This window comes from Cnephaeus nilssonii, assembly GCF_951640355.1.
Source record: "Cnephaeus nilssonii genome assembly, chromosome: 8".
NCBI lineage: Eukaryota > Metazoa > Chordata > Mammalia > Chiroptera > Vespertilionidae > Cnephaeus > Cnephaeus nilssonii.
In genome coordinates this window covers 52,916,897-52,939,893 of record NC_137079.1, presented here as the reverse complement: position 1 = coordinate 52,939,893, position 22,997 = coordinate 52,916,897, and positions in this window count along the sequence as shown.

The following is a 22,997-nucleotide window of genomic DNA, read 5'->3' as shown; positions in this document are numbered from 1 at the left end:
CCTTCCTTCCTTCCTTCCTTCCTTCCTTCCTTCTTTCTTTCTTTCTTTCTTTCTTTCTTTCTTTCTTTCTTTCTTTCTTTCTTTCTTTCTTTCTTTCTTTCTTCTTTCACCCTCACCTGAGGATATGTTTCCATTGATTTTTAGAGAATGTGGAAGAGAAAGGGAAAGACAGAGAGAAACATCAAAGTGAGAGGAACACTTTGATTGGTTGCCTCCTGCATGAGCCCTGACCTGGGCCCCAGCCAGGAAGGAGCCTGCAACTTAGGTACATGCTCTTGATCAGAATCTAACCTGGACCCTGCGGTTGGCAAACCTAGGCATTATCCATTAAGCCAAACCGCCTAGGGCAGGTTATGACATTTCTTAGCCCTCCAGCAGCGGACCTTCATTTTATTTCTCCAGGAGTGTGGTGGAAAAGCCCTAGATCACCTTTTTGGATTCTTATAACCAAGTTACTGAGAATATTACCAGTGGCATATAGGGAGCTTAGCCAATGAGCGGTCAGAAAAGGTGTTTCCTCTGTAGTTCACACCTATCTCCTCTGATCTCTGGCTCCGCCCATGCCAAGGCCTAAAGCCTCCGGCCCTGGACAGGGGACCCCCAGCTGGCTCCAATTGCCCGGCTCAGCCCTGGGCAAGGGCCCCAAGCTGGCTCTGATCACCCGGCTCCAACCCCGGCCAAGGCCGCAAGCCTCTGGCCAAGCTCGGGCCCTGGGCAGGGACCCCCAGCTGGCTCCAATGGACAGGCTCCCGGCCAAGGTCAGCAAGGGCAGGCGGAAAGCTTGGCTTCCTCCATTGCCAGGGAAATCCAAGCTTCCCTCCTGCTCTCTGTGGCCGCAGCCATCTTGGTTGGGTTTATTTGCATATCAGCTCCTGATTGGCTGGTGGGCGTGGCTGATGGGTGTGGTTGGTGGGCGTGGCTTGTGGGTGTAGTGGAGGTATGGGCAATTTGCATATTATTTTTTTATTAGATAGGATGTCATATGATAGTTCATCAGAAGTAGAAGAAAATGGTCTGAGTTTTCAAGCTAATATAGACAATACTCAGTTATTGTGGAAGAAATTAAATCCTATAAAGACATTATAATAAAGATACCAGCTTGATCAGAGATAAAGTTGGTGGTTTTCAGGTTGGGCAAAGGGAGAAACTTCTGCATATTTCCTAAGTTTGTTGCACTGAATGTCACCTACTCTTTTTGTTTGGGCAAAACTCTTAGGGGTATAGGTGGAGGATAGAGAGTAGGAATAAAGGGGAATGGAAAGATAATTCTTCAACTGACAAATATGCAGAGGTGGAAGTAGAAAAATCCATGTGGTTTATTTTCTCTTAGAAACTTAAGTGAATGAATACGGAGTGACAATTGAATAACATTTCTGTTTTATACCAATCAAAATTAAAAAATAAGTATTTGAAATATAATTTTCTAAGAATATGATATGTGTTCTTAAATGCATAATTTCTTCCTTTATACTCTTTCCATATGTAAACAACAATATACTCCATGGCCTCTAATTTACCTCCTGATAAAATACTACAAACATAAAATGTTACATTAAATTTTTCAGCTTTTATAACACATTTGATTAAAAGTAACAGATTCAAGTACTTGTTAGTTTGCCTTTTAAGTAGGTCTTGGGGGAAAAATCTCATTACAAATCTCACTGGAAATAAACTGTTGAAATCTGTTACAGACTTTTGCCACCCATGCAATTGTGCATATGACATGGCAATGAAAACAAATGAGAGAATAAAATATAACCTGACAGTCTTGTAAGAAACTGGGAGCTGCAATATTCCATAAGTATGTCACAATAACTTTTCACAATTTATATAATAGCAGCTTATAATGTAGTGTCCCCAGTTTATTTCCCATAGCCAAAGCTGCAAATCTAAAGTATAATTTTCCTAATTAAAAAGAAAAATAAGGACCAAAGCTCCATAAACTTAAATAGTTTTCTCAAGATCACAGGATTTATGATGTTAAGTATCCTAACATCAAGGTAGTGTTCAAACAAATAATTACACATATACTTTATTTTAATAGAAGCAATGTTTATGGCAAAACAGATTTGCATATCTGACCAAGTAAATCATATCTGAAATGCTTATTCTAAAAAAATCGGGGGGGGGGGTCTTCCTGTGAAATAAAAATCATCCCTTAATTTTGTATGTCATATTTTTTTCATGTAAAATTTGCTTAATAAAACATTATCACTGTTTCAATATGTGGGGTAATTTTTATACATTTGGACTTTCAATAACTGTCACATTAGCTGACTCAGTGTGAAACCTAAGCCACACATAAGAATCAGGAAGCAAACACATACCGTTATTTAAAATGGGTATGCTACTTTTTGTCTCAGGATTTTAAGGGATGTATCTAGACAATAAATAAAAGGGCTATAGTGGAGTCACTACTGTCATCCTGAAGTGGTAAGATGACATATAATAAGACACCTGTCAAACTAAAATTTCACATTCTGTGATATAACTTCAAGCTATAAAATCAAGAAAGTGTTTGTTGTTGTTTTTCTCCTTCTAAAGAAGCAAACAAACAGAGATGTGTATAGTAGTTCACAAAAGAGGCAATATTTTGAGTGATGTCATTGGATCACTAGGAAATGTTTAATACAGTTCCCTTGACAAAATAATCTTAAAAATATAGAAATATTAAATGTGACATAATGAAAACCATAATGTTTAAAATGCAAAACAAAGAGGAGGCCATATCCACTCTGAAAAATCAAATGATTTGTAAAGATTTGGAAATTTTAATATAAATAATATAATTCTTAATATAAACAATTAATATACTTAAAGCAATGTTGTATTATTGAAAATGCAACCAAATATTTCAATACACTAGAGAGCCCAGACAGACCCATATATATTATATTTTCCCATACTTATTTAGAAGCTGATAAAATATGACTATCCTAAAACAAAACCTTTGTTTATCTGAAAATCTACTTCCAATATTCCAACAAGTTAATATAAACTGTATTCAATTTAAATTGTATTGAAGAAATTTGGAAAATTTGAGAGTTCAAATATGAAGCTAACTTTCTCCTTTTGTGCATTAGAAAAACCTAAATTTTACATGTTGGAATGCATGCACAAGTTTAACACTGACTAGATGTATAGTACTTATTTGGGGAATACTACAAAATATATGTGATATGGATTTTTTTAGCTACATTTGTAGGATGATTTCATAATAGCAGCTTATAATGTAGTGTCCCCAGTTTATTTCCCATAAACAAAACTGCAAATCTAAAGTATAATTTTCCTAATTAAAAAAAAAAATAAGGACCAAGGCTCCATAAACTTAAATAGTTTTCTCAAGATCACAGGATTTATGTTAAGTATCCTAACATCAAGGTAGTGGTCAAACAAATAATTACACATATACTTAAGTCAAATAGCCTACCAAGGTACATAAAACATATGTTTGTTTTACATGAAATACGGGGAAGTGAGATATAGCCATGATGGAAAACAGAATCAATGCACCCTTCACAATGGGGAATCTAGAATTGCTAAAGCCCAACAGGAGCTTTTGTGGAAAAGAAGGAAGTCTGGGTTCCCCCCTGACTTTAGAAGTCTCTGTGGAGCTGCATCTTGGGTTGATTGTAATTCAGGAAGCCCACTGTGCTTGTGCATGTCATCAAATAAAATCATCCCCGTCCTTTTAGATGTAGCATGTCCTTGAACATTTGCCTGTGGTGCTATAGCAAAAGACAATTATGTGGAATCTTTCTGGGTTGTCTAAGAAAATCCTAGAAAAGTGTCAAATAGCTTGCTTCTGAAGTATAAATTCTGATGAATTGAAAGTGACTGCTTGAGACAGTATGTCAAGAAGAAATCTTTAGTTAATTCTCTACACAGCTAGAAAAAATGCACTTATCAATTAGGCCGCATTCATGCTGTTTACTTGCTAACTCTGAGTTGTATTACTCTGAAACCGAGAATTCCTTAGAGGCCTTAATAGTTGGCTGGGTAGTATCACAAAAGCACAGTCATGGGTAACATAAGCCAAACCAATCTTTTCCTCATCTCTGAATTTCAATTATACAATAGTTTTACCATTTATAGTTTAATGAAAGTAAGAATACTAGGCTTCTGCTATTATGCAAATACTACTTGGAATGTTTAATATAGGAAGGCATTGGAGTTATCTTTATACCAAAATACGCTTTGCGTAAGATTTAGTCAATCTCTTAGCAGACTCCAGCGATAATAAGAACACAGATTTCTTTGCTCTACATGCTATTCTGAGGAGAGATAAGGTTGGCATGAGGTAGACAGTACAGTAAAGAGCTGGGGAGTGCTGCGGGGAAAAGAGAGGAAACAGTGGAGAAAAAGAGAAAGTGAAAATCATCTGCAAGTCTAAGTCAAAAGGAAAGTTTCCCTAATATTTGGGCCAACATCAATGAAGCTCACCATCCCATGAAACTCTTCTTAACATGATCAACTAGCTTTTTATACTATTGGATCACAATCTTCTAACATTCCTACTTTTATATCTCTAGCATGTCTGTTCTTCTATCTCATTTTCTGTTTTCCTCTTCTTGCTCCCCTTCTTTTTTATGCATGGATTATCACTTAAATCACTCTTTAGAAAAACTCTCCATTTATCAATACTCTCTTCATTTGGCCTTTTGCTCTTTATTCATCCAACAAAATCCCCACTCTAGTTTGACAGAATTGTCATTAATGATACTAGTGCAGACTGGCACAAGGTAAGTTTCTCATATATTGTGGATAATAAATATGGGTAGATCTCCATTCTGTTTCTGCGACAACTCAGTGGTATAATTAGTGAAAAAGTGAAAGACATTATTTTGACTATGAGTGAAGCCTCAAGTCTAGTAAAGTTTAGCATCTTTTTGTATATCTGCTGGCCATTTGTATGTCTTTTTGGGAAAAGTGTCTGTGCAGGTCCTTGGACCATTTTTAATGGGATAATTTGTTTTTGTATGAATTTCTTATATATTGGATATTAGTTACTCTGACTCTAATGACAGCCCAGATCCCACTCCTGCTCCACAATAACTCCTCTATTTCTTAACCTTTAATTTGGGCATCCCTTTCCTTCAATCTTTGCCACCTTTTTCTTCACAGAAAATAAAAAGTCCATCAGATGAGTACTCACTCAAATTTCTGCTATCCACCCCACAAACCTACCGATTTCTAGAAACCTGATTAGGGTTTTCTGCGATGTCAATGGTGACTAGTGAGGTAAACAACGGAAGGAAGGAGGGTGGTCTTAGGTCCTCTGAAACAGCCTATCTTGACAGTGTTGTCACAGTTGTGACTGTGGCTGTGTCCCAGGCAGACAGTTGATGCTGGATGCATTTTGCCTTTTTTTATAAACCACTTCAGATCCAAAACTATCCTGACAACCTAACATTCTCACCTCTTCGTTATGAGTGCAAGGGACAGGAAGGGCTGTAATTAGGGTCCAGGATGCACAAAACTTAATCAATGGCTTCTCTTATCTTTGCTACAGACTCATTAAAATCTCATTCCTAATACCCACAGGGACCAAAACAGTGCCTGCAATACACTGAACAGTTACTGTTTGAATGGAGTACAAATTGAAAACAAATTAATCTGACCACAATCTAATGTAAGTAATCATTATTATAGGTTCTCCTCTAAATGTTTCAGACACTAATATGAATGTGAAAAAGTACATGTAACTCTTAACAATTCTGAAATTAGAAATATGAAATTATTTTAACCACCATTATGAACATTTGCTCTCAAATAAATTGTGTGTAAAGTACATTATAGTTTTTCCATAAATGCTAAATTTAAGCACTTCCAGTTGGATCTAAAATTTTAGTTACAAAAAGTTTAGTTTACATAAAGTACATTTTTTTCACATCTTTCATAAATAGATATTCTCACAGAGATAGGTGGGTTATACTTTCACTTTCCTCTATTCCATTAATCTAAGTTATTTTTAAAGTATATATAATTGAGTGGCTGGGTAGATAATAGAGTGAAATCAAATTATTCAAAAGTAAAAGGTTTGACTTTCTATATTTCACTAATATCATTACTTATGACAGTCATTTCCTACTTTGCAGAACAATAGCGTGTAAGTATATACAAAGTGTCTGCCAGTGTGCAAAAGTTGTTCCTAAGGGAAAAAATGTAAAATGTAGATTTAAAAATTTTAATACATATATATATAGGTTTTATCTGCAATTAATTTTTATTTCTAGAAAGAAAAAATCCTCATAATTGCTAGATTCATTATGTCTGCTTTAATTATGCAAAATATTATTGCAGTCACACTTTGACAATCTGCACCTCTATCATCTATTACACATATATAATACCAAAACTTTTCTCAACTACTGGCTAATTTTATGGACTCAGGCCTGACATACTGGCTGCTCACTTGGACTTCTAAGCAAACTAAATTACCCTTCACTAAATTAATTCTACAATATGACCTTAAATTATTACCTAGTTCCTTATTGATAGAAAGAAATATAGTATACTACAGAAATTTCAATGTTTATTCATTCATGCTACACATATTTTGACCCAATTCCTCCTTCTTTTCTGCAAAACAGCTCTGAGCCTCAGGGATGTTCTTGAAACTAAAAAACTTAGCTTATGTGTATTCCTAAGTATGTGGTATATAAACTCACAAGAATCACAAAGCACCAAAAAACACATGTTATTAGAGTAGCTTATGTATCAACTGACTTGATTCTTTGTTGCTATTTAATTCATTTCACATTTCTGACAAAAACACAGTAGTCTCATCTTCCACCGTCACCTGATTTTAGAAGAGGGAAGAGGGATGGAAGAACAAAAAAGGGAGAAATAAAGAGTTTGGTGATTTAAAACTACAATATTAAAAGAGCAAAAGATACCTATGCATTTCATTACTTTAAATAATAGTAAAGTGACAACATTTAATGGGTTTTACATACAATGAACTTATTTTCCTGTTAGTATAGAATACATGGTTATCATTATTTATATTAAAAATGTTATCAAAATAACCACAGAATAAACACAGATCCAGATACTTTTGTAGGCTGGATGTTAATCACAAACAAGAATCCACTTAGGGATACTAGTACAGAAAACAAGCAAGCTCACAGACAACAGTAGTTAGAAAAGCCCAAGGACATGCAGGGACTAGACAGAAAAGGAACTGAAACTTTAGCTCAGCTTCTAATGCTCTTCCTATTTAATTTCTTTTTATGGAAACCAGTGATTATGAGAAGGCTCTCAATTAGGATGATGTGCTATATCAGAATCTGGTGGTATTAAAGCAATTGGATAAATGCAGAAATCTGAATTTAGGAAGAGTTTTTGTAAATTCCATTTTTAGATGTCAAAAATATCTTTTGTTGCAGCATTATTGAATGCCTCCAATTTTTACATTTTATTTTATGTGAAGGTGTGTCAACCAGGTTTCTCCAGGGAAACCAGACCAATAGAATTGTTCTATTATATATTATATATCTTTTCATGTGTAAAGAGATTTATTTTAAGAAATTGGCTCACATAATCCTTGGAACTGGCAAGTCTGAAATTTATAGGTCAGTCCACCAGGAAGGAAACTCAAGCAGAGTGGATGCTGCAGTCCTGAACAGCATTCTTTCTTCTTAGGGACACATCAGGTTTTGCTTTTAAGGTCTTTCAGGTGACTGCATGAGGTGCACCCATATGATTGAGAGAAACCCCCTGTTCTTAATCTTAACTGATTGTGTAGCTGCAAACTACATCTATCTTCACAGCAGTTCCTGCATTAGTGTTTTATTAAATAGCTGGGCACTATAGCCTTTACAACTTCAGAAAGAAAACCAACCATCACAGCAGTTATGTATGTATGAGGCACAACAGCACATATCATATTAATAGACACATGTGCTATGTTCTATTGCTTATGATGTTTAGTAGAAAGTATTTTAAGGTATTTGGATTTTGTATGGCATCACTATTGTATAACAGAATCTTATAAATATACTAGAGGCCCGATGCATGAAATTTGTGCATGGGGGTAGGGGGTGTCCCTCAGCCAAGCCTGCACCCTCTCCAATCTGCAACCCCTTGAGGGATGTCTGATCCTGGATCGGGCCTAAACGGGCAATCAGACAGCCCTCTCAGAATCCAGGTCTGCTGGATCCCAACCGTTCTCCTGCCTGCCTGCCTGCCTGATTGCCCCTAACCGCTTCTGCCTGACAGCTTGATCACCCTCTAACCACTCCCCTTCCAGCCTGATCACCCTCTAACCACTCCCCTGCCAGCCTGATCGATGCCCAACTGCTCCCCTGCTGGCCTGGTCACTCCTAACTGCCCTCCCCTGCAGGCCTGGTCCCCTGCAACTGCCCTCCCCTGTGACCTGGGTCCCCTCCAACTGTCCTCCCCTGCAGGCTTCGTTGCCCCCAACTGCCCTCCTCTGCCGGCCTGGTCACCCCTAAGTGCCCTCCCCTGCAGGCCTGATTGCCCCCAACTGCCCTCCCCTGCAGGCCTGGTCCCTCCCAACTGCCCTACCCTGCAGGCCTGATTGCCCACAACTACCCTCCCCTGCCAGCTATCTTGTGGTGGCCATCTTGTGTCCACGTGGGAGCAGCCATCTTTGACCACATGGGGGCAGCCATCTTGTGTGTTGAAGTGATGGTCAATTTGCATATTACCTCTTTATTATATAGGACTAGAGGCCCAGTGCATGGGGGAGGGGGTCCCTTCAGCCCAGCCTGCACCCTCTCCAATCCAGGACCCCTCGGGCGATGTCTGACTGCTTGTTTAGGCCCGATCCCTGGGATTGGGCCTAAACCGGCAGTTGGACAGCCCTCTCACAATCTGGGACTGCTGGCTCCTAACTGCTCACCTGCCTGCCTGCTTGATCACCCCTAACTGCCACCCCCCTGCTGGCTTGGTCGCCCATCACTAAACCCCCTGCTGGCCTTGTCACCCCATGCATCCTGCTGTTCTGTTGTTACTGTGAGGGCATTGTGACCAATTTGCATATTACCCTTTTATTAGTATACATGGGATGAGCTTAAAGACACCATTAAAATTTAACATTTTCAAGTATAAGCTAAGTACTCTCATTACTAAGACACCTGAAATAAAATTTATTACTCAGTATATCTATATTTTTGTCTTATTAACTATTCTATTTAAAATGGTAAACATACAATGCAATATACAGATGAGGTATTTACAACTCTACACTTAAAACATAAATTTTATTAACCGTCACCCCAATAAATTTTATTTAAAATTTTAAAAAATAATGATTTTGATAACTACAAATCATGTAATGTTTAAATGACTTAATATCTAGCAACTAACTTTTTTCCTGAACATAGTTTCAAATTAGGAACTTTTTCTTTCATTACACAATATATTTAATATTTTTTACTTTAAACATTCAGACCTTACTATCTTTAGATAACTATCACATTATATTACTTGCAAATATTTCAAATTCATATTATAACAATTAAATCACATCAGAATGATGTACCTTGTCTTTACTGGTCTGTTTTGCCTTTACCATACTTTTTTTTTTATTTGTTTCCTATACTAGAACTACAACCAAAACTCTATTTTGATTATCTTTTATAATTATTTTCAAAAACATGACATTTTGTGTTAGACAAAATACTGGTATTACTATTATTGTTGTTGTTGTTACTGCAATTTATAAGTCCAATGAACAAGAATCTATTCAAGACCAATTTAATGTCATGAATGATAAAATATGACCTTTGTTACCTTTTTCAGGTCATGAACATGCATAGAAGGCCTAATGTGGCTACATAATTATAATCAGCTGAAGAGTATATCATTCTCTACAATTTGCAATTGCATTATTTTAGTTAATAAGGACTACCAGTTATTCCAATATTTCAAGAAATATGCATTTTATTTCAGTTTTATATTTGTATCCAATTTATTGGGGTGACAGTGGTTAATAAAATTATAGAGGTTTAAATTGTACAATTCTATAATATATCATCTGTATATTGTAATCTGCATTTTAAATCTTTTGGTCAATTATGTCTTTAGCTCCCATTGTTTTCACGTCCAGACAACTTCATATTTTAAATGAACAGTTTAAAATGTTATGTAAGTTGTTTGTTGGCATAGTCAAAGAAGGAATTTAGAGACTTATCTGCATTCTTTTTTCAATTTACCTTTTCATCAGAGCCTACAGGGGGAATTAAGAGATGACTTTGGGATCTAGGCAACTAGATAGAGACCATGAAAATAAAATCAGTTTGAAATTGCAGTGGCAAGGTTGTGTGCTTTTAGCAATAATCAGGAGCAAACAAACAAAAAGCAGCAAGACAGTTGTTATAAGAAATAAGGAGGATGCAGAAAGGTTTCCGCTGTTATCTATCCAGAAATGGTAACAGTTCATTGATTCTCATTTGGGCATCTAAATGAGTAAAGAGGATTTTGAAAAAAATATTTTTCCCCATCTGCAAATGGTTTCCCTGTCTGGAATGAGGTCAGGAAATAACATTTTTACAAAAGTCAGGTCAACTGAGCAGCTTCACTGCTCACAGCACCAACTTAGAAGAGGCTGAGGTCTGAGCCCATCTGGGCAGGGAGGCTTCATAAGGAGATCTGACTCTGCTTCCCAGTTTTCTACATCAAACCCTTTAGATGGGTCAGCACAACAAATTGGATACCAGTCAGCTTCCCTTTTCTACTCGCGTGCAATTTTGAATATTAGTTTTCCTAATTCCACATTTGAATAGATATTGAAATAAATTGTACCCATGCTCGTATTAAAAATTAAAACTGAAACATGAACACAAACAGCAGAGTGGTGGTTGCCAGAGGGAAGGGAGTGGGAGGAGAAGGGGGTCCTAGTATGACGTGATAGGAGAAGATTTGACTCCGGGTGGTGGCCACATGGTGCAATATACAGATCTTGTAACATAGAAACCCACACCTAAAACCTATAGGGTCATATTGACCAATGTCACCTCAATCAATTTAATAAACAAAATTTAATAAACACATATGTGTGTGGATGTTTTTCTTTCATTTTTCATATTACTATTAGAATTTATAGACAATGTTAATGTCCTGAATACATTTCAAACTTTAAAGCACTTAACATTGACTCTTTGAGTTGAAACAATTCTCTGGTAGAGCTTTCTATTCCGCTATATTACTTTTCTATCAATGCGTTAACAAATTACCACATTTATTAGCTTAAAATAACACATGTATTAACTAACCTCTGCAGTATGGAAATTCAGTTGAGCTCACCACATTTTCTGTTTAGGGTGTCCGAGGGCCGAAATCGGTGTCAGCCAGGCTTTGTTGTTTTCAGGAGGCTCTGGGCATGAGGGAGCTTCCAAACTCATTCTGGTTGTGGAGGCATTAGCTCCTGGGACTGAGGTCTGCATCCTTGCTGCTTCTTAGCTGTTCCTAGAGGTTGCTTCATGTGTTCTTAAACTTTCCAAGTGTTTCCAATACCTCTGTGCACCCCACCAATGGTGGTTGGACTCCCTTCCCCTCAGACTTCCAATCTCTCCAACCTCCCTTCTCCTGCATCTCGGCCTTTTTCTTCCTCTAGCAGCTAGACTCAGAGTCTAGCTGGAGACACGTCTCTGCTTTTCAAGACTTGTCTGATAAGATTGGGCCCACCTGGATAATTCAGGACCCTCTCATTATTTAAAGGTCCGTACTTTTATATCAGCAGAGTTATTTTTGCCATGCAACCGAACATTCTTATGTTTGGGGCCTGATGAGCTCAATTGGTTTACCTTAGCATTTGTTTATTTGTCATATTTTCCAAAATATGAATGTGTTGTTTACCATTATCTAATATAGCTATTCTAAAGTGAAGAAACATTTTTATGTTGTTTCTATTTTAACTAGAGACAAAGTTATATTTTAATTGTAAAAAAGAAAGAAACAAACTTAAACTAGATTTTAAAGAAGTCCCTGAAGTCTACCCAAATAATATCATTTTAGATATTAATGTAAGACAATAAATGAACTAAATATTAAAGTGAAAGACACTTTCCACTTTTTCATTTTGATTTCCTGAGGAAAAAAATATTATATGATCTTAAATTCCTTGATGCTCTGTCCTTTTTAAATCCTCAATGCTAAGACCTTAAATTGATGCTGACTGAAGTCAATGAGTGTGTGCTGGAATATTCTTTAGATAATTAATATTCTGATTGGGCATTGTACTTAAATATTCAGTTCCTATTTCCCATTTATTCCTTCAGAGAACATAATCTTCTTAAGCCAGAAAAAGGACGTTGTAACTTGTACCTTTCAACATGTGTTTTCCCCTTTGCCACTTAAATATTATTTGTAGTCCTATTTTACACAGTATAAGTACGACAATGAAAAACTGCTGGACTGGAAAAAAATTGCAGGACTGGTAATCACTCTAAGCATGTTCCTTGAAAATAGCATTGATCAGTCCTAGAGGTACTTATTTATAAACAACTCTTCAAGTTTATTTTATTTTATTAAAGTATATTATTTCCTGAAGTATCTATATAATCTAAGTGACCATTACAGCAGAATGTCAGTCGGACATCCCTTGAGAGGTCCTGGACTGCGAGAGGGTACAGGACGGGCTGAGGAAATGCCCCCCCCCCCCCCACACACACACACATGAATTCCGTGCACTGGGCCTCTAGAATGAATAAAAAGTTAAAAAAAAGCTTTTTTGTTTCAGAATTTTTTTCTTAATTTTATTCCACTTTTATCCCATCTTCAAACTATCTAAATTAATTAAACATATGGAAACTTTCCATAGTTTTCAAAGCACAAAATTCTTCTTAATGAATGCTGACGATTATTGAGTTCATTGATGAGGTAGAAACTCAACTGGTGCAACAGTACCTCATATATGATGTTAACAGTAAGAAACCATGTGCCTCTATTTTTGGATTTAATTTCTTTGCAGTCCGTCCTTTAGTACTCAGGATATTTCTAGATGATGGATATTCTAAGAGGAAGGCAATATCAAGCTGCAGACATGCCTGAACACACTGTGGTAATTTATGACCTGCTTGCTTGGTGCTAATGTAATGAGCTACATCATATTTGAGGTTCTGAAGATAAAGAAACTGTCATTTTAGCATTTTGACATGTAATGCTATTAGGAAAATAAGCCATTTTCAGAAGGATTAAAGCCATGCACGTTTTCCTATGTTATTATATATAAATATAAGTGGTATTAGACTAACCGTGTAATAAATTATTTTTAGCACATTACCATTTAAAATGATAATAAAATATTTATAAAAATCAAGAGCTAAGTGAGCATTGATATTTTATGTCTTCTCTACCCATAATATATAAAATAGCTTTAAAACCAAGCAATTTACAGTAAAGTATTAATAATATCTGAAAGTTGTATATATTCTTATACATATATTCACATGTATATGTACAGGGACACAATGAATAGATCACATTTGAATTATTTTTCTTAAAAAGAATAGAAATATAAGCCAGAAAAGCATATTAAGTTAAATAGGAAATTATGTTTCAGAAGAATAGCCACCTTCTCTGATGGAATTATATGTACATACATTTGTCTTTGTAAATCTGTCAAATATTATAAAAGCTTTATCATGCTTTCTACAGCTCAACCTGCAGTGATGAAAATCCATTCCTTATCTTCCCAAGTATAAAACTTTATGTATGTCTCACACCAATTGACATTTTTCTAGTACCCGATTAAAATTTTAATCACCAGTAAAAAAAAAAAAAACATGATGCAACAATTTTTTTCAGTTACTTGAATATTTAAACATCTCATTTTTTTCTAGGCATGCTAATCTCAATTGACACATCATTGTCTTAGTAAAAGATTGATTTCTGTTAAAACAACTCAGTTATATTACTAAAAAGTTTGAGATAAATATATTTTTTCTTTTATTACTTTTTCAAAAGACTACAACATTAATTCAAATACAACTGCTGCCTGAAAGTCCACTCATTTCAGAGTGCCAGAGACCACAAATACAAAAAAAAAAAAAAAAAAAACACAAAAAAAAAAACACAAAAAAAAACAGCAGGCATTTGTTTAATGTATAGTAAAGGCTTGTTTTTTGTATACATTTTTTATAGTGGGTCATGTAAAAAGATTAATGAAAAAGTCCACATTAACATTACAATTTGACTTTATTTATTAATGCATGTTTTCTCGTAGCTTTTGCTATCTAAAGGTATTCCTAGAGATAATATTTAGGCTTCAGTTGTATTTCAGCACCAGGCCCAGAAAAGCAGTAAAACAAGGTGGGAGAAGAAGGACCAGTTGCAATGACCAGTGATCCCCTGCTCGGGTGGTGACCCATCAGTAAAGATCATGACTCTGAAAGGCCACACCTGGAAAGCTAATGAATATTTTGCTGAAACCCTCCCCTGAGATTTCACCTAAAATTCCCAACCTGCAAGACAGATAAAACCCTCAAGACAAAGGGCCCAGAACCTGCTTTCCCTCTGGGGAGCACACCCACACCTTTCCCTTTCCCCTCTTCTTCCCCACAGGCACACATATTGAAGTGGAAAATAAGACATCGGGGGGGGGGGGGGGGGGGGGCGGGCTAGCTATATGAATCTGTGCCAGTAATCTGCATTCTGACGCACACTTTTGCTAATCGATAGTTAACTCCATTCTTATCTGTGATGCCTGTCCTGCCTTGCAGAACCTGTTCCCCGGAATACTCCCATTTTACAGAGGCCATAAACCATGAACCATATACAACCCCCGGAGGGGCTGGCACCAGTGCTGGCAAGCCACTGGGTGTGATCTCACTTCCCCCATCCCAACTCACGGGGGCTGCAAAGCCCACGAAAAGTTCGGAAGCCTGATCCATATTTGGGGGACAAAGGAACTAAAGGGTATAACGGGAAAGCTTCGTCCATATTCATCGCTCAGGATTTGGAGACTGACGGCCCTGAGTCACGGCACTAGTGCAATCTGCAATAAAGTCTACTTTTCTGAATATCCTCTTGAGTGCCTGGCTGCAACAATATCTTAATAATATCGAAGAAAGCGAAATCAACAAAATGTTAATGCTCTACCAAAACGGATATTACTGATACAGTTGGTAAACTGAAAAACCTATGCAATAATATTTTGTAATATATTATCTTTTTGTTGTCTCAGTAGTTTTACAAATTTCTCAATGTCTACCCAGGGGTCATGTTATCTCTCATTGCAGTAGTTTTCCCTTAGGAAAAACAACAGTTCTGCAATAGAACAGTGACATCATACACAATTAAACGTAGCGAATTGAAATTATCTTTTTTTTTTCTTTTGAAAATGCCTGGGGGACTTAAATCCATAGGGAACAGCTATGAAAGTGACATTAGACCAAGAAACTGGAACTAATACTCAAGCTTCCAAACCAATTCAGAGAATAACAGAGGCAGATAAAAATGTAACTCGCTCTAGTACCAAGATATAGTTCAGGGAAGAGTCGTCTAGTAATTAGTGCTGGTCTGCTCTGATAATTTCTGTGAATTTTCCAGATAAGGCAGGGACTTGAGTTCACCAGCAATTCTCTTCTCTACTTAGAATGTAAAGTCAAGAGTCAGTGTCAGATTACACTGGTGATGGTAATTAAGTTTTCAATGACTATCTCTACCTCTGGCATTTTGCTAATCTCTCAACATATATATAATGTCATAATCAAGTTTCAAACTCATTGTTTCTATATAAAATTAGGAGTGTATTGCTGTGTCTCTTGAAGTTTAATCACACTCTTTAGTTTTATATTTACTTTATTTTATGATAATAACAATCATTGAGCATCTATCATGTTTCTGGCAGGATATCAGTGTCAACATTAATAAAATGTACAATCCCTTCCTTCAGAAAGTTTATTTTTTCCAGGGGAAAAAAAGTAAAACTTTTCCCTTAGATCTCTCTTCACCTTACATTTCTAGTCATGAGGCAACCAATTCTACTCGTATGGACAATCTTTTAACTTAATTGTTATTAAAATTCTTAATCTTCTTCTTCTTCTTCTTCTTCTTCTTCTTCTTCTTCTTCTTCTTCTTCTTCTTCTTCTTCTTCTTCTTCTTCTTCTCATTATTATTATTATTATTATTACTAGATGCCCGGTGCACAAAATTAATGCATGGGGAGGGGGTGTCCCTCAGCCCAGCCTTCACCCTCTCCAATCTAGGACCCCTCGAAGGATGTCCTACTGCCCGTTTAGGCCTGATTCTGATCAGGCCTAAACGGGTAGTTGGACATCCCTCTCAGAATCCAGGAATGCTGGCTCCCAACCGCTTACCTGCCTGCCTGCCTGGTTGCCCATAACTGCTTCTGTCTGCCAGCCTGATGACCCCCTAACCACTCCTCTGCCAGCCTGGTCAACGCCTAACTGCTCCCTGCTGGCCCAATGCCCCTAACTGCCCTCCCCTGCTGGCCTGGTCACCCCCAACTGCCCTCCCCTGCTGTCCCGGTCACCCCTAACTTTCCTTCCTTGCCAGCCTGGTCACCCCCAACTTCCCTCCTCTGCCACCCTGGTCACCCCCAACTGCCCTCCTCTGCCAGCCCAGTCACCCCTAACTGCCCTCCCCTGCAGGCCTGATCGCCCCCAACTGCCCTCCCTTGCCAGCCTTGTCCCCCACAAATTCCCTAATGCTGGCCTGGTTGCTCCCAATTGACCTCACCTGCTGGCCTGATTGCCCACAACTGCCCTCCCCTGCTGGCCATCTTGTGGCAGCCATCTTATGTCCACATGGAGGTGGCCATCTTGTGTCCACATGGGGTGGCCATCTTGTGTGTTGGAGTGATGGTCAATTTGCATATTACCTCTTTAATATATAGGATTATTAATGAATCCCAACAAGGGTATGGTTAAACCAGCACTCTAAAACATTGCTAATGCAATATAAGTATAATAATCATTTATGGACAACTTGTAGAAAGCTTTATTAAAATGGCAAATACTTCCTCACTGATGTGACTGCAGTTGAGTTTTGAACCCATGAACCTGGAGGTCAAGGCTCAATTTCATGTCAGGGCACATTGGGTTGCAGGCTCAGTCCCCAGTAGGGGATGTGCAGGAGGTAGCTGATCAATTATTCTCTCTCATCATTGATGTTTCCATCTCTCTCTCCTCTTTTCTGCTCTCTGAAATAAATAAAAACATATCTTAAAAAATGAAAAATGCCAATCTCATAAATTCAGCCATTCTACTTACAGACTTTTTCTATAAAGTGTATATATACTTCCTAATGTGAGAAACATAAGATTATTTACTATAGTATTTCCTTATCACAGAAAATTTGAAAATATTATGAATTTCCCTAAATTGCACATCAAATAAATTACAGTGTGTGTGACTATATTTATCTTTACACACACACGCACACACACACACACACACACACACACACACACACATATACATACATACATACAAAGTATAATATCATCACATTAACAACATTAGGATCATCTTTCATATATTATTGGGGAATATTCTTGTTAAGTGCAAGATGTAGAATCATATATGTGGTATGCAGCCATATATGGCTGATTAAAAAGGGGTCATTTGGAAGAATACATATACAGATCTGCTTAAATATCTATAGATATACAAGGGATACAGAATAATGTATTGTAATTTTAACTCTTTGGAGGTGAATTAGTTGTCTATTAGACAGGAAGAGAAAGAGAAGTTCTTTATATTCTCTAAGCCTTTGATAGTTGAATTACAAGAATGTTTTATCTTAATAACAACCAAAAACAATAAAAAGTCTTATAACTTAAAAATAGCTTATCTACCTTCTTTCTATCTGAGTCTCTCTTAAGTTTCTCATTTGATTAATACTTGTTTCCCCGCAAAAGATTCTGGGGCAATTGGAATGCTAATTTCATTAGTTTAAAATGTAGAACTTGGACCCCCAACTGATAGGCTCACATAATTAAGATTCAATGTAACTGAAACGAAGGCATTTATTATACTTCAATATAATAAATAGCTTAACCTAAGAAACTTTACATGTTACCACCATTTAGAATTTTTTTTAAATTGACATTTAAAGAAAATTTAAATAATACCTAGTTCTAAAAATGTAAGAGAAAATCACAACCAGTTTTATTTCCTTGTAGCCACCAAAAAGAATTCCTAAATAAAAGGCTGAACTTTTTGGTATGTCAATAGGTCATTGCTTTAATGTTAGTTATTTTCTCCAAATAATTATTTTAAGAAAGTTTCAATATTTTGATTATCTGGCTAGACCCTGAACTTTGAATTTATTTTAGGAATAGCTGGAAACCTCTACATTATATTTTAAGGACAGGAATAAAACTTATAGAAATAAAAGGATTAACATCCTGCTATTAGAAAATTTTTAATAGTTTAAGTAGGTAAACATACAAATTACAGAGTGTGTATATATATATATATATATATATATATATATATATATATATATATATATATATATATACTAGAGGCCCAGCGCACGATTCAATCGTGCGGGTAGGGTCCCTAGGCCTAGCCTCCTGCGATCAGGGCCATCTTCTGCCTGTTCGCCAGTCCCCAGGCCCAATGCTGCCTCCGCCGCCGCCACTGAGCTGCCAGGCTGTTGGGATCACCAGCTCATCCCCAGCCACTACCGCTGCTGCTGGGGCTTGAGGCGCTGACGAAGGGGAGCACGGCAGGGGATCCGGGTGCGGACAACCGGCTCCCCGCCTCCGATGGCAGCGGAGCTGGGCAGGGGATCCGGGTGCGGACAACCGGCTCCCCGCCTCCGATGGCAGCGGAGCTGGGTGTCCAGGGTGTCCGAGGCAGCCCCCCTCAGCGGCCGCCAATCCAGCCATTGAGAGGCGGGGGGGGGCGGGAGTCCCACGCCTCTCAATGGCCGGATATGCCACCCCGAGTCCCGCCCCCCAGCCTCCCACCGCCCAATCGTGGGCGTAGTGGAGTGATGGTTATTTGCATATTGCCTTTTTATTAAGAAGGATACTAGTAGCCCATTTGCAGAAAAATCCTGCAAGCGGCTGTTGCGGCCGCATGCGCTGCCGCTGCCTCCGCCTTTGCAACCACCGAGCCTGCACCAGCACGCCACTGCCGCCCGCCCCGCTCCACCCCGTTCCACCCCACTCTGCCCCGCCCGGGCTTTCCCTCTGGCAGCCACCTTGCTTTCTGCTTTTCCTCCCTCTTCCTTCTAAGTTGTCTTCAGTCTTCACTCCTCCCTCTCTCAGCATATGAAAATTAACCGCCATGTTTGTTGGGTAATTTGCATACTCGCCCTGATTGGCTGGTGGGTGTGGCTTTGGCTGGTGGGCGTGGCTTGGGCGTAGCAAAGGTGCGGTCAATTTGCATATTACTATTTTATTAGGTAGGGTATCCTCTCTAATCAAATGGTAATATGCAAATTAACCATCACTCTGCTACATAAGCCATGCCCAACAGCCAAGCCACGCCCACCGGCCAATCAGGGTGAGTATGCAAATTAACCCCATCCAAGATGGCTACAGCCACAGAGAGCAAGGTTTCCCAGGTAACAGAGCAAGCCAAGCTTTCCGATTGCCGTTGTAGGCCTAAGCCTCCACTAAAGCTACAAAGTTTCAATTATAGAAGGTAAACAAATTCAAACAAATGGCGGCAGAATGGAGCTTGAGAGAGCAGGCCAGGGTTGCCGGCAGCAACAGGGGAAGCAAAGCTTTCCGCACACCCTGGCCGGGCCCACCCGCTTAAGGCAACAAAGTTTCAATTGTAGAAGGTGAATTAACTGCCACAGAAATGGCTGCCGCCCCGGAGGGAGCAGCATGCTTGGCTCCGCTCCAGGCTACAAAGTTTCAATTGTAGAAGGAAAATAAATTCCAGATACCAGGGCCTCTGCTTGGGTTGCCAGGGGGCGTGGCCGGCCTGCAAACCACCACAGGCCCCTCACTCAGGCCACCCCACGCCCCAAGGGAACCCCACCCTGATCTGGGACACCCTTCAGGGCAAACCAGCTGGTCCCTACCCCTGCACCAGGCCTCTATCCTATCTAATAAAAGAGTAATATGCAGATTGACCATCACTCCAACACACAAGATGGCTGCCCCCATGTGGTCAAAGATCCTTCCCCCATGTGGACACAAGATGGCCACTACAAGATGGCCAGCAGGAGAGGGCAGTTGGGAGGCACCCGGCCTGCAAGGGAGGGCAGTTGTGAGGGACCAGGCCTGCAAGGGAGGGCAGTTGAGAGGGACCAGGCTTGCAAGGGAGGGCAGTTGGAGGTGATCAACCCTGCAGGACAGGGCAGTTAGGGGTGACCAGGCTGGCAGAGGAGGGAAGTTGGGGGCAAACAGGCTGGCAGGGGAGCAGTTAAGCATCAACCAGGCTGGCAGCGGAGTGGTTAGGGGGTGATCAGGCTGGCAGGCAGAAGCGGTTAGGGGCAATCAGGAAGGCAGGCAGGCAAGCAGTTGGGAGCCAGCAGTCCTGGATTGTGAGAGGGATGTCCGACTGCCCGTTTAGGCCCGATCCCACCAGGATTGGGCCTAAATAGGCAGTCAGACATCCCTCCAGGAGTCCCAGATTGGAGAGGGTACAGGCTGGGCTGAGGGACAACCCCCCTCCATGCATGAATTTCATGCACCGGGCTTCTAGTATATATATAAAATTGAAGATATATACATACATGTATATGCAACTGAAATTATTACCCACCAGTAGTAAAAATAGTTGCAGAAAGCATCACAGTGCTTTCATTGTAGGTAGTAAGGCATCATATTCATTTATTCATAAATATTAATAAACACCTATTGTTATATATCAGTGGTCTAGAAATAAACAAAGTAAACAAATTCATGTCTCCATGCAGTTTACAATCTGGTAGTAAAATAATGACAATAATAATATCAATAAATCAATCAATCATATATATTATATTATGAGGTAAATATATCTATGAAAAATACACAAGGTAAAGAGATGGTAAGAGGTGGTTCAATTTTTAATAAGGTAGTCAGTGTTAACCTCACTAGAAGGAACATTGAAAACAGCAAGGAAGAAAGCCTTGCATCTATTTAGCAAAAGACTGTTCTATGCAGAGGTAAAAGCCACACAAAGTTATGACTTCATGTCTGATCTGTTTGAAGAACAGAAATGGAGCCAATATGGCCCAAATCAAGTGAGCAAAAAATATGACTTGGAGATGAGATCAGAGCAGTGCATAGATGGTAGTGGGGGGTGGGGTGGACAGGGCATTCCATCTTCTATTTTGAAATAAAGCGGGAAAGTACTGCAGAGTTGTGAGGAATTACAGCATCTAACACACATATTAAGAGACTCTCTTCCTAGGCTAATTTTTAGATGGAGGTGGGGAAATTTGCCGATTAAATTTCCCCAGAAACTCAGCCCCTGAGAAGGACATTTGCATGCAGGAAGTCTATTGAGGAGCAGTGTCAAGAACAACATCTGTGAGGACTGAGAAATGCAGGTTTGGGGAGAAAACTAATTTCAAATGCTATTAGCATCAAATGATGCCAGGTTGTTATGAAACTGGGACATCCCTGATGAATTGGTTGTAATATGTAGTGCAAGTCACCTCCAGAGAGGAGGCAGAGTCTCAGGAAAGGAAGTTACCTCTGGCTGAGGAAACAGCCAAGGGCGGGATTCAACTATGACCTATCAACAAGCAATGTTTCCTGCAGATGTGGACATGAATATACTTATTCTGAAGGAGAAACCCAGGCACTTCACAACAGAACCCACTCCAGTGCACAGGGATGAACCATGCAGAGGAGATTAAGGCTATCAAAGTGATCCAGGAAAGAGATTATAATAAGTTGGACCAGTATGGTGGAAGAGAAAATGTGATTCTAGATATATTTTGAAAGTAGAGTTACCAATATCCTCTGAGAGACTTAATGTGAAGTGTGAGAAAAAGAGTTAAAATGACTCCAAGGTTTTTAAGCTGTGCAATGTAAAGAAAAGAATATCCATTAACTGATATGGGAAACAAAAATGAAAGTAGAACAGGCAAGAGGGAGAAAGTGAAGAGTTCAATCTTATGCATGATTTGAGGATTGCTATACTAGGTGTACCAGTTAATAATGCAGATTTTTTTCAATAGATGGAGTTACACGTATGTTGATATATATGCAATTTGATATGTATGCTATTTTGTTATATTGACAGCAAGCTTCAAAACTTTTTATGTCAAATTTGCTGAAGGTGTTAACATCATAGATATTTTTACGCTTAAAAATGTAGAATTTTGTGCCTAAAAAGAGAGAATTTGCAGGACATTTTAATTCATTACTTTATTTTGAAGAAAAAGTTATCATATACTTCTGGAATCTTATGGTGAACATGCTCCATCTCGAGATATTTGTGAAAGCTGGTTTAAATGCTTTAAAAGTGATGATTTCAATGTGAAAGACAAAGAACGTCCAGGTCAACAGAAAAAGTCTGAAGACCAACAATTACAAGCATTATTGGATGAAGATGCCTGTCAAACTCAAAAACAACTTGCAGAAAGATTAAACGTTGCTCAGCAAACAATTTCCAATCATTTACAAGCAGTGGGAAAGATTTTAAAGGAAGAAAAATGGGTGCCACATCAACTGAATGAAAGACAAATGGAAAACCAAAGTCATCAGTAAAATGTTGCTTTGACGGCACAAAAGGAAGTCTTTTTTGCATCGACTTGTGACTGGTGATGAAAAGTGGATTTATTTTGAGAATCCCAAATGCACAAAATCATGGGTTGATCCAGGTCAACCATCAACATTGACTGCAAGGCCAAATCGCTTCGGAAAGAAGACAATGCTCTGCATTTGGTGGGATCAGGAAGGTGTGGTGTGTTATGAGCTTCTAAAACCAGGTGAAACCATTAATACTGATTGATACTGACAACAAATAATCAATTTGAACCACGCTTTGATTGTGAAATGACCAGAATGTGCCAGAAGACACGGCAAAGTAATTTTGCTTCATGATGACGCACCATCTCACATTTCAAAGCCACTTAAAGACACGTTAAAAGATCTT